This window comes from Sturnus vulgaris, chromosome 3 (genome assembly GCF_052056855.1).
Source record: "Sturnus vulgaris isolate bStuVul1 chromosome 3, bStuVul1.hap1, whole genome shotgun sequence".
Classification (NCBI taxonomy): domain Eukaryota; kingdom Metazoa; phylum Chordata; class Aves; order Passeriformes; family Sturnidae; genus Sturnus; species Sturnus vulgaris.
In genome coordinates, this window is record NC_142245.1 from 19,721,828 (window position 1) to 19,735,892 (window position 14,065).

Consider the following 14,065-nt stretch of genomic DNA (forward strand, 5'->3'; position numbering starts at 1 on the left):
TGAAGTTTGAATTTCTAGGCCTTCCCTAGGAAAACTAGCAAATCAAATGATAAGAAGAAATGATGTGGAAATGTGTGTGATTCATGGAATCACAGAAATTTTGGTTAGAAGGGACCTCTAGAGGTCATCTAGTCCGACTTCCCACTTGAAGCAGGACTATCACCAGCAGTACTTTACTGGGGCTCTATTTCAGAGTATATGATCTGTGTGTTTGCTTAACCTTATTTTCTCTCTTCTTTTTTCCCTCTCCAATTTTTGGATGGAAAACCCTTTCCAAAACTTTTAGTTGCAAGTAAGATCTTTCTCTTTATTCAGCACACATGATTAGGCCAAATATTTTCCATGCAACATTTTTGCCTAAAGCGGCCAGTCCCTACACCCTTTAAAGCTTTTCTGCCCGACGTAAAAGGCTTTTTCTGCCTTAAGCAGGGCATCTACTAAAGTGAGGTGCCATCCCCACTGGCTCTGGAGATACAGTCATGCAGCATGGGAGCTGAAACTGGAGGAAGGGCAAGAGGACCACAATTCACAAAGTGCAGGGCTACCCACTCCAGCTTCACTTTTTGTTGTGCTTTTAGGGAATGGGAGACACAGGACATCAGAAACACTTACATGCCAGTTCTTCTATGCTGTGCTGAGTTGTTAACTTCCCTGCTTCCTCAGCACAGAAATCCCCATGTTAAAGTACTCATTTAGAGTTACCCAGAAAAGCTGAAGATAGATTTGGATCCTGTTGAAAGCCGCTGTTTTGTAACAAGCCAGAACCAACCCTCTTGGCTTCAAAAAAAACCACCCTCCTTTCCACTTAAAACAGGTTCAGTAAATGATCTGTGACCAAAAACAAAACCAAGTACTAAAAGCTGGATAAAACTGCCTACCTCACCTCCAAATTAAATGAATCTGACCTGCACACCATGCACAACAAAGCATTCCTAGAGCTCCACGGCTCATGAACGTATCAAAAAAAAAGGCATTTATTAAATAACAGTCCATTTGAAATCACTCTAATGGTGAGTTTTTCCTGAAGAGGATTCATCTTCTTTCTCAGGTCATGCCATGCCTGTGGAGCTACAGCATCCTCCCAATCCACTGTGTTGTCTCTTCCCGCTGCAGCCAGACTCCTGCGTGAAAAACACTTCACCCCATAGCTCTGGGGAGTGCTCAAAGGAAAGCAACTGCCCCAGAAGCAAGAGGTTTGCCTCCTCAGGGCTGGTGTGTGTGGCAGAAACTCCTGGAGGTGACTCAGGGAGCCCTCACTGGGGTGGTGCTGGTCCAGGGAGGGCAGAGCTGTCCCTCGCTGCCCTTCCCGGTGAGCCGAGTTCGGTGGCCCAGCTGCTGCACGGCCCCTGCTCCCAGCACATGTTGTCTACAGATGCCTAAAAGAAAGCTGGGCTTTGCTATGCCTAATTCCCAGGCCTTGCCTCCAGCAGCCAAGGCAGCCACACCATAACACTTTCAAAATAGCAGTCCAGTGTCAGTCTGTGCACCGAAAAAACACCTTTGCCTGGGACAGCAAGCCTGCAGTCTGGGTGTTCCTGGGACCTGGTGGGGCATGGTGCTTCCATCATTCTCAGGAAAAGGCATAGGATTTGGCTGGTGCAACTGGATCCAGCAGTGTCTTCTAATCTAAAATCTTCTTTTCCTGGAAGAGACACTGCCTTTTTAAATTTTTTTTCTTTCCCCCAGCTTTGTAAGTAATCCTGTTCTTCACTCTCCCCTATCTTGGCACCTTCCAAGCAAAATCTGACACTGAGGAACAGATTTTTTTTTTTTTTTTCAAATAACAAATGGAAATACATTTTTGCTGCAGCCTTCCAATCCACACAGGCGACACTGTCAAAATGCTCTGAACTTTTTTTGGAAGCAGCAGATGACTACAGCTGGTTAGCACAATTATAGCCGTTGTGTAATGCTTGGATCCTCTGTCGTTTCATTCATTCTATTCATCAAACTCTGCATTAGGCTGTGGGGGAAGATCTGCCTGATGGTAAATTTACATTTTTTCCTATGTTGCTGGTATTTCTCATAGTTAAAGGGACACTGGCAAGTGACACATCACTTTTTAAATGTCGTTTCAGAAGTTGTTTACCCTGTAATCTACAGTATCCTCTTAGAAGCCAAAAGAATGGAGAGCTTGAGCAATTTGGCATTTCCTCACCCTTGTATGTTGATTTTTATTTTTTTTTACTGTGGGCTGGAGGAAGCTCAGACACTTTCTACTTACATTGGTTCACAGTGGATTTAAGGACAGAGGCCACCAATTTTCACAGCACTCCCAGAGGTAGGTAAGTATTATCTGAAAACTATCCCAGTTTCACAGGCACAATTCCTCCAGCAGTCCTGGGGTGGGAGCTGTGCCAAGTTTTGTATAGAAGCACCTCTGTCCCAACCAGGGAGCTTGGAGAGGAAAGAAGAACCTTCCCTAAAAAAACACATCTTCCAAAGTGACTGTCCACGCTGGAGAATGAGCAAGTCCTCCTCGTCCTGCCATCACAGTCACAGCTGCCATGGTCCTGCAGAGGAACAACCAGGATGGCCCCTGTCCCTGCAGGGTGTCCAAGTCCTACAATAATGGGAAAAAGAAATACAAAACTGACCTCTCTCCCTCATTTTATCCATGATTATAGCAGGCTGAGATGCTGAATTTTAGTACTTGCGTACATAATTTTTTTAATAGTTTGCAATATCATCCACATTATGTCAACATGAGATCAAAGTAATAAAATGGGTACTGATGTTGATATCAGCTTTTTGTTCCCTAAAACCTCCATTGTGTTTGAGTTTTCTTGATTATTCTTCAAGATAGAAAACCAAATTCTGTTGAAAACTTTGTTTGCCATTCTCAAGATGGAGGGTTTGGGGAAATTTTGCAGACTTTTTGTCTCTCAAGACTTTCACAGGAAAAGTGGACTTTTATGAAAACTATATGAAAAAAGTGTATTTCTAAAAGGATTTTGATACTGTTATAAAAAATGAAGTAAAAAAAAACAATAATGGGAAAGCATTGAAGGAAGAAAAAGGGAAGGAGTATAGTTTACAGATGCTGTTCCCTACTTTTCTTCCTCTTTTTGGTTTTCCTATATTAAAAATAAGCAAGTAACCAAAAATAAAATAGAAATGTTTGAGTTTTTGTAGCTCCCCTCTGTGTGATTTTTATTTATTGCTCTTTTTCTTTCCCTCCATTGTTCAATCCTTAGGGCTATATACTTAAAATTCATTTGGGCAATTAAATCAGTGAGAACAGCAGAGTTTCATTAGGCTGGATCAGAAAATGAGTGTCAGGGTTTTCACACATCCCAGGAAGGGGCAGAAGAATGGTATCACCCTGCAGCAGCCCCTGAGGGAGCCAGGAGCCCGAGATGCCCCTGCAGACCCAGGATTCACCTTGTGCCATTCACGTGAAGCAGCCATCCCAAGACATGACAAGTTGTCTCCAGCAGCGCCCCTGGGTTCCACTGCAATAAAGATTATTTATGCACTATGGCTGCTAAGTGCTACTAAACACAAAAACAAATGACACTATAGTCTCAGACCACTAAATTTGTCTCTCTGCTCTACATATCCCTTGCTTTCCCTTTGGCTGCCTTCTTTCTAGCTGTAAATTGCATAATTCATTCTCTCCGTTGTTTTATAGTTTTGTGGTGAAATTGAGATTTATCATCATTAAATATTGTTATCACTGTTTACACAATGACGCAAACTGTCTGAAATGTGTCTCAGACTCAATGCTGACATCTAACCTCAGGAGAAGATGGGACTCTCCAGACCAATGCAGACCCAGCCTACAAGCCAAGTAATTGGGATGAAATTGGAGAAAGCTATTGTAATCCAGGACGTTGGGAGTGAGGGTCATTACATGTTTAATTCTTCTTCTTAAAAGTGCAATGCGCAGCTTGCCAAGAAACTAGCCACTTAGGGCTTTTAATATTAGTTAGCAAGGATTTTTTTTTCCCCTTGAAACACATACATGTGTTACCCCCCCCTCCCTGAAGATATTGTGGAAGATGGGACTGTGTCCAACAGAGGGGCAGAAGACCCATTTCTCCTCTGCTTTCTATCCTCTTCTCAGACTCTGGTAGCATTGCAAACTAGAAACTTTTCCATTTGGCACGGTTATTTTACAGCCTGGGTGCTGGGACGTGCTCTCTGTGCTCCAGGACCTGCCATCTCCCGGATTCAAAACCCAAGGAAGCCACTGGTGTGGGGCCATGTGCTGCTAACCCCCAGAACAAAGACCACGATGTGCTGGGGTGATGGGACACTGGTTTGTAGGGCAAGAGGAGCACACTGCTCCCTCTGACATCCACTCCTTGTCTTGCTGGACTGGGGTGACCTGCAAGACATTGCATTTAGTCCCACTTAAGTCCCAGCACAGATTAGCAGGTCTCCAGGACAGTGTGAAGTGCTGGGCTGTCAATCTCTCAGGGCTGGCCCTGCCTTGGCTGGTTCATAATAATGTCATCATGAAAGATTAAGATGTTGCAGCTTGGCGAAAAGCAGCGATAGTGCAATAAATCCCTCCATTGGGGCATTTCCTCTGGCTGGTTGTCTGTGCAACCATTTCAGGCGGCTCTGAAATTAATTTCAACATTCTTGTAGGCACTTATCTCACTGAAGTGAGATTTCCTGGGAATCATCAGGGAAGGAATGAAGACAGAAGAAATACGGCTAAAGCCCGGCACTTAGGACCTGAGCCCTCTCTCGTTAATGCTCTTTGTGTAAATCAGGAGGAATTCCATTTTCATCGTGGGAATTATGCCAGTGATATACTGCTAGTGAGAAGAGACTCAGGTGTGAGTCCCCTTAGTTGGGCTTCCTTTTTTCATTTTTACAAAAGAAGATGGCTGCACTCAGCTTTTGGGTATCAGAAATCTCAGGGAAGAGACATGGGACAAGAAGCACAATTGCTGCATCCTTCGGCTTTATCCTGTATACAAAAGTTTCAGAATCAAACCTTAGTCAATTCAGAGGGAAATTACAGTCAGAGTCAGAGGCAATTACTAGTTCAAAAATGCATAAAAAACATGTTATTTGATGCAATTAACTGCAGATTCTATCTCCTTTCTGTTGAGAGGAGCTATTTTTTCCTCGCTTTCCAACAATTAAAGTTGAGGCCTGAAGTCTAATGCAGCTAAAAAAAATATTATGAGATTGCTGTATCTAGCAAAAAAAAATAACTGATGGGGTTTTGAATTTGAGGGAGGGAATAGTGCAGGGCAACAGATACGGAACAAAATGCCATGGTGGAGACAGGCATTCCACAGGGCAACAAACAGGGAACAAAATGCCATGGCAGAAAAAGCCATCCCACAGTGAATACAACCAGCTGGGTGTCTGGATGCTTTGTAAAATTTTATTGTGAAATGCACAGATGATGAGCACAGCTGCAAAACATCAGGAGTGTTTATCATGATCTCCCAGAGCGTTCTGGGTGTGTTCCCCTTTGACACTATTTATGTAGGCTTAACCTAAACTGATTTCAATGGAGACATCAAAATTGTTTCAAGGTGCATCCTATTATACAGAGGATAAGCTTGTGGCTTAAGGTTTCTCTCCCCTGTCTTATGTGGTGTTTATCAGCATGCAAAGGACAACTGAATGAAGAAGTAGCTGATAGCATCTGACTAACTGGCTGCTGTTGCTGAAGCAAATAAAAGACATTTCTGGCATTCACACAAGTATAAAAAAGGGGATTAAGCAGATTTTTGGGATGGAATTCAGGCTGGAAAAAAAAAACTGCAATCCATCCTTCTAAGCCTAAACATTACAACAATCTTAAAGCAAAGGGCCTGACTCTTCCCAACATTATTTGTTTTACCTGAATTTGGGTCCTTTCCAGTGACATGCTGCTGTGCTGTGAGAATAGTAAAGCCAAAAATCAGATTCCCCCCTATGATCTGCTTCATCTGCTTGTGTTCCTAAAGGTTTATCATGATCACTTGCATCTCATAACGTACAATAATCCTCCAATTTTTTCAGACGGTTCACAGGCATAAATGTTGTCACAACTGTGGCACAAACCTGTTATACTATAGAGGAGGAGGAGATAATGTGGGAGCCTGTTCCGAATTTCCTCAGAGACCTTGCTGTTAAAAAAAAACAAAAAACAAAAAAACAAAAACAAACAAACAAACAAAAAAAAAAAAAAAAAAAAAAAAAAAAAACACGAAAAAAAACCAACCAAAAAAACACTTCTGTGTGGTTTATACTTCCCGATTTTTACAAGCAGTGAAAACATCAAAACGCTCCTAAGGAAGCTGATTTTATAAGTTCCAGCTCATGACAGGGACAGAGGGAGCAAGAATATTGGGTGAGGATAGGCACAGACAGCTACCTGCCCAAAGAGCTTTTACAGCAACACTTCAAGGAGTAACTTAGAAAATGTTGTTGTTAGAAAATAAAATTACACAATTATTAACTTTGTTATACTTCAGTAAAATCTCTAGAAGGAAAATAAAAGTAATTAAACCACGCTATTAATCTTATCAGCAATCTCTCCTCTCCCACACTAAGACCTCATGACGGGCTTAGTCTTCATTAAGCATTTTCAAACAGTTCATTGCTAACAGTGTCTGCTATAACTGTGAAATCCCTGCAGCACTCTCACAGCAGCAGTGCCAGATTTTAAGAGTGAAGGGATACTGGGACAGACACTGTCTGTAATCTCTAACCCAGGTCTCAAAGCTCTTCAGATAGAGCTGTTTATACTGTACTTAGGCAGATTGTTTTTCCCCTCTCAGATTCATAAATTGCTTAACAGAAGTCACAACACCTGGGAATTTTTTTAGGGGCTGAATTATACAGAGCACGAAAAGATTTACTAAAAGCACTTTGTTGGAAAGTTGGTGCTAGAAATCAAAACTTCTAAATGAAGTCTCCTACCTAATCAGCAGAGAAAATGGCTTCCTGGACCTAAAAAAAGAAGCTTCTATCTCATTCTTCCAGGGTTGCCCAGAGAAGGAATTTCAGTTCTTCTGGTCCTGATAATGGTCTGTTCTGCAGAAAAAATGCCATATTCCCTTCAAACCATCTCAGCCCAGGTAGTTGCCATAGGTATGACAGCATTGTTATAGGCCAGCCCTTTGCAAGGCAGGTGCTGGGCTTTGTGCAAATTCCATTGATGAAAATGGACTTCGAGTGAGAGAGATCTTTGCCTCTCCTTGCTGTCAGCCTGCAGTGGTACTTCTGATCACAGACCAGTAAAGAGCTAAAGGCAGTCCCTGGATTTGTGTCAAAAACTCTTATTAACCAGTTGTAAAAGCTGCAGTGGAGGAGGCATATTTCTGTAGCCTCATTACTAATATTTTATCTTTCCGTCTTTGCAAAGTTATTTTTACAAAGCCAGGTATTGGCTGGACCCCAGCAGCTCTTATCACAAATCAAATTTTGCATTTATTTGCACTTTTGTCATTGGAAAGGAGGAGGTTTTATTAACAGCAGTGCTAATGTTCATATCTGGAATTCACTTCTGGATGAAGAAACCCCTGTGCCAGCGTTCAGCCATGAGTGAATTTTATGGCCGTGTTATCAACTCTGAAAACAGGAGATTAAGCAACAGTCGCTGAAGTGGTAACAGATTTTTAACTCTCTCAGAATCAGCTGCCCACCCCTCTGCATTGTTTCCCTGTAGTATCAATCTCTCATACTTGAAGGTTTCCCCAATGAAAGAGAACCACCACATAGCATTATTTGTAAAACAGCTCTGTCCTGAAACCTGATAGTGCATGAACCCAACCTGATAATTTATGAACTCACAGCTAAGCAAGAAACAGTTCCCCTGCAGCCCAGAGAAAATATACTGTAACATGCTAAATCTCTTTTTTAAATGTAAAATCATATTGCCATTCAGGTTTGTGGCTTTTTTAAATGTGGTTGTGCTCAGAGAAGTGACTATAAAAACGGCACACTTTTAATCAATGGATCTGCTGTCTTCTGCAGGAAATTTGAGTCAGATATGTTTCATTTACTGACAAAAATAATACCTTGTTTTTGTATTTTCTACTCTGCTGGAAGTATAGAAACTATACAGCCCTGGGAAAAGTAGCCAACTCTCCTCTGGTTCACGCACCATCAACAGCACAGGTAATTAATTTTAACCACTGGGTTTTGATTGCCTGTGCAAAGAGATTAAGTTGATTTTCGTATCTGGGGCTGGATTTACTGAGCTACTGGCTAGAAATACTGGGCCACTTTTTCCAGTGGTACTCAGGTCCCTCAGCTGCAGCTGCAAAACTGACCCTTCATTTTCTCAGTGCTCACCCACTTCGAGCAGGGCTCTCTGCTCAGCAGTGACCACACCACACAACACACAGATTTGGAACTGTATGGAAGAGGAACAACTCCCCTGGACCAGCAATGTACCCACCCTGGCCTTGCTGCCCTCTGTCTGGGTGAGAAAATGCCATGCTTGGGACCTCAGGTACCCAACAAGGTTTGTACCCTGGCTCACCTCAGCTGTGAAATAAAATATGTGCTCATGTACCACTGAGACACCTGGCTGGTAGAACATGTAGGTGGCAAATACTGGGGTAAAATGAGCCTCCAGCCACCAGCAACTACACAAAATGACCACTAGTCTAATGCATTCTGTGTGGACCTGTAACCAGTACCAAGCAGGACTGGGTGACCCTCTCAGCCCGTGCCATCCCTCCTGCTGACACCGCCTTGTCATCACGCCCTGGCTGTGAGCCCTTGCCCACATCTGTCACACATCTGGCTGTTTCCAGAAGGATTTAGCCAACAGGTGGACTGAACTGCCAGTACGTTTCATCTGGTCCTGGCTCGTTTTGTTTACAGTGCCCTAGCAACTCAAAATGAAATTATCCTTTCAAAACGTTTCCAGATTAAACGATCTTCTAGCTGCAAATGAAAGCCACACTGTCACCCGACAAGCCAGCTGTTTGTTTGCAGCACTGGAAATAAGCGTGCTGGAAGCAGACAAGAAAGCTTTCAAGTCTGCATTGTTGACTGAAAGAGATGATGAAGCTGAAATTGCCTCACATTTTCCAGCTAAACCAAATCAGGAAGCTCCCATCCTGATGGTCTGAGTTACAGGAAGGGCAGTTCTGCATGAAAAATTCACATTTGCCACAAGCAAGTAAACTCTACACATGGCATTTTGCATGGAGAACGTGGTGAGCTGGCTCTGCAAAGCTGAACATCATCTTTCACCCATTCAGTGAGGCTGAGGAATGGTGTCAGTGCTTGCCAAACACCTTTGCCACCTAGAAGAGTTTGTGCAATTTCTGTGTAAGGTAGATGTCTGTGTGGATTCATTCTCATGGGCTGTGATTGATCACTGAATTAAGATCCTCTCCAAAACATTAAACCTGTAACTGAATTCTCCCTCACTGATTTCATGCAGTTTGACATTAAACACAACTGTCTTAGGTAGCTAACTCCACTTGTCCCTGATATTTCATTTTGACAAATGCGATGTATTTCCATCACTTATCATAGGATCAACAGTGCAGCCAAGCAAGTGTTAGCTTATTTATTGTCAGCCAGAGGATGGATGGTCTTAAGTGCCTCCTTAATCAAAGGGATGATTCCTTAACAAAGTCTCTTCTCACAGATGAAGTGTCCATCTTCAGTCTTTGTCTGTCACTCTATCAAATTTTGTCAATCACACTGATCGTGGTCATGTGCAAAATGAGTTTGTTCTGGCTGATCCAAATACAGTAGTAAAACAATACTAATTTTTATTTTTTTCTTGCTTGAGAGCATTTTTGGTGTGATTTTCCTCCCAAGAGTGACCAGGTGCTCCTTCCTCCCTCTCACTGCATGGCCCTTCCTCATGGATCTGCAGTGTTTGCAGGGAGAAGATGGGCTCAGTGGGGCAACCACACATGAAAACCCTGCTTGGCCTTAATCACCAGGACCAGACTAGGCTGGCAGAGCTGGGTCTGTGTGCTGGGTGCTCCCCCACCCCTCCTGCCCCTGCACCCTGCTATCCCAGACCTGGCTTTGAAACAGCCGTGGGATTGCATCTTCACACTGCAGTATTCTGGCCAGACTCAAGGAATATGTTTCCCTGGGAAAGGCCTTTCCCAATATTTCCTGCAATAGGAGCCCACAGGCAGCCCTGGCTGCCACCAGCACCCCAGTAAGGCTCGACCTGGTGCTGTTTGTACTTCTCAGTCACCTTTATTTGTTTAAGAGGCCAGACAGGGCAAACATTTGTGATGCCTTGTTTATTCTGTGGCTTTCACTGGACCATATTAAACTCATCATTACTTCATATAAGCCCGAGATAGGCATTTTTTCGCTGGCAAGTGTTGACAGTAAGTAACAGACACTCTGCCACAAGGTAACATATTTATATACTGGTGTGAAAGCCTGGTGGATTTTACTCCTGTAAAACTATCACAGATAAAGAAGCTACTATCAGATAAGTGACTATAATAAATGGCCACAATTAGTGCTCTGCTGATGAGACTACTCGGTGGTCTCTGCTCTGCTTTAGACAAACCCCAGGCCCAGCTTGCTTAGTATAAATGGAGACAAGAACAATGTAAAATAACATCAGATTCTCTTGATTTCTGGAGGTGTTTTACCAAAATACCACTGCTAACTGAATTGAAATCTCCTTGTCCTGATCTTCAGAGGGCATAAAAATGTGAAAATCAAGTCAGAAATAAAGATGCTCATTTATGTACACACACACAGATACATTCCTTGCTGGTTTCCCTCTCTTTTAGGACTTTGGGTCACACTGTGGGATTTTGTCCCAGCTGGCATTAGGCTCACCAGCATTTCTGTTTGATGTCACTGGAAACAACTTTAAGAGTCAGGAGGGTTGGAGAGGCACCAGCCTGAAGCTGCCTGCACCTCACTGGAGGAGTGTGCACCCCGCTGCTGCCACCCTAAGTGTGGAGTGAGAGATTCCCAGGACACTTCCAGTCCCCAGCAACATGTCCTGCCAGGACATGGGAGGGAGCAGGGTCTTCCCAGTCTCCTGGGAGCTTGCTGAACCAGCACTGTAATGGAAGCAGTGCCAACACAGTGCAAACCTGGCTGCAGCTACCTCCACCCCAACACCCCTGGGGACAGATGCTGTCTGCTCTCAGCCTTGTGCCAAACCTTGGTCGCAGTCCAGAGGTCCTGATAACCCTTAAGAGTTTGTAAACCTTAAGACCTTGTGTTTTGTATGTATTTGCATTCATACAGCACTTATTGCCTCTCTAAGTCAGCAGATCAAGTCCCACCATGAGATGTTTGTCCAGACAAAATCCTTTCCATTGAACAGCCGAAGTCCTCCATGGAACACCCACTGTCACAGACAAGATTCCAATCCTCTTCTCATCTTTGTGAAAGAGAGAATGCAAGAATTACAATGAAAGAAGCAGAGCTGTACAGAGCCAAGCCCCAGCCACAACCAAGCTCCACATCCTCCCTGTACCTCACTGGTGAAAAACACTCCTGAGCCATTCTCAAGGGCTGCAGTAGTGATAAGGAACTGCTGTGTCAGCTTCAGTCCAACCCCATTTCTCTTCCCTACCCTGGGGATTAAACTCATGCTGCTTCATGAAGTCTTCCTTTAGAACAGTCACTGTTCTAAAGGCATCTCTGTGGATTTCTCATTGCAGCCAGTTCTCAAATATATGAGCCTATAATTTAGGCACTTTAGGTCTTTAAAATGCTCTTGCACAGTCTTGTCATTTATATAATTACTTATATTTACAATGGACTGCTTCTACATATAGACAGATATGCATGTGTGTATGTACATGTCCACACTCCAGCACATACATATGGATATCCTTATTTAGCCTTATTATCCTAGATTTCCTATGTACTTTTACTGTCATTAAAATTATGATAATAGAAAAGCTCAAAGGGATTGCTTGTGAAACACAGCCTGTAATCCTCTTGAGTTATTTTTCATCTGTAACTACACATATTTTTTTCATGTAGTGTCATTATGGCACCATCCAGAGCAGTCTCCTGAAGATGTCTCTGGATCTATCTTCAGCCCCTTCCTGAAGTGCAAGGACTTCTTCCAAACCAACTAGTGGGAAAAGCTGTTCCATAAAATCATGCTCCTACTGAGTTTTACACTTCTACTGGATTTAATATTTCCTAATAAGAGAACTTGTATTGCATGGTAGAGGAACCCATACACACTGCATCCCAGGAATTAAGTGCTTGTGCACATTAGGATTTATGGTGGTTCTTGTATTCCCATTGCCAGAATATCTCATAAACTCACAAAAGTTAAGCAGGCATCATTGTGTTTACCTTTTCACAAGCTTAAAGCTGATTTATTTGACCTCTGAAAAACAGCATAATAGTCCTTGTTGAAAACTCCATGGAGTCCAGATTAAAGGAAGACTGTCAAGTAGTTTAAGCCCTAAATCTGAACTGCCTTTGACTATCATAATTTGACTACAGTGTTCACTTAATTCTCTTGAAACCAGGATATGGCTTGTGCCCATCTATCCAATTTATACATGTGTGTTCTGCAGATTTTTGCATGTGAAAAGCCCTGAGACTTCCCAGTGAAGTGAGTCAGGTCAGACAGTACATTACAATAAGTGGCTACACAGTAAACACTGCTCTAAGGCACCACAAAAAATCCACGTGGACCTTTGCACCTCAAAGGCAATGATTACTATGGCAGTTGTCTGGCATTATTAGTCCTCATGATTATATAGGAATCATCAGGTATACCAATCCTTTCAAAAACATCTGAAACTACTGGAAAACTTGATATTTTTATGGAATCAAGTAGGACAGACATGCAAGATGATGGGGGAGGAGGGGAAGACATTTCCAAGTAACATAGAAAAAAAGCTCTACTTTTCACCTCTCCTCTCCCTGTTCTGGTCATTCTAGTTTTTAAATCTCACATATAAGTATTTCTGAGTCAGCATTCTGCAAAGCCATGTTTTAGTAAATTAAACAGCTATTAAATATAGCTCCAGAAATTAAAATAGCTATTGAGTTCCTCCAAAAATGCCTCCTTAAATGACAGTTCAGGAAAACATCCTTCACCTTAATGGAGAACCACTGTAATGGAGCAAGAAGCAACTTGGAAGCAGAAGCAGCAAAGACGGGAAGACATGGTTCAAGTTCCCCCTTGTATTTTCTTAGGAAGAAAAACTATCTTTTCATAAGTAGCTCACACACAGTCCCAGCCAGGCCCACATAGATTTAGACAGGACTTGGTTCAACCTCTCCCCTCTTCCCTTGTTTTTATGTTCAAAAAAAGCCCTAGGAAAAAGGCAGTTTGGCAAAAGTGCATGCATACATATCTTAAGACACAGAGACAGCTATATTAATGCTGGTGACTGGGTTGATTTGTGCCTACAGGGGCTGGGAAAGGGTCCCTACACTCATATCTGTTTCCTGAGTCTTCACTGTAACCTACTGAAGGCTGCAGCCCTGTTTGAACCCAGAGCTAATTCACAATGCACCACAAAATGTAATGATATATTCCATTGCATGGGTACAGTAAAGGCACTGTTTAATACCCTGCCCTAATTTCATGCTTTAAAAAATGACGGCCAGAGAGGTGAAAGAGGGGTGCCTTTTTCATGCACAAGCCAGGTCAGCCAGAGGAGGTGAAGTGCTTGCTTCTTAGCACCAGCCTGGGTTAATCTGTTCTGTTGGTTTTGATTCTTGGCCTGGATTTACACCCAGAAGTGTTTAAAGTCAGTCAAATGTCCAAACATAGTGCAAATGTGACTGGGTTTAAACAACAAAAATGTGTCTACAATATTTGTTTGTGCCCCAGAAACTCCACATATTAACATTAAGAAAAAAAAAAAAAAAAAGACAACCTTTTACAGTCTGGACCTTGGTGACTGATTTATTAGCTTTCCTGTTTTCATCAACATGTTCAAGTTGCTAAAAACCCGTCCTGTTAAGCCTAATGTGTCTGGCATTCATCTTCACCTCAGTACCATCTGCAATAACAAGCAACAGATCCCTGATCTACAGCTATAATGCCTCTCCAGGAGTATCTGCCAGTAAAAAAATAAAATAAAACAAAAAGAAAAAGAAAGGATAAGCAGGATGAGCCTGCCTCTAGCTTGGGGCAATTCCTTGGTCTTGTTTTCCT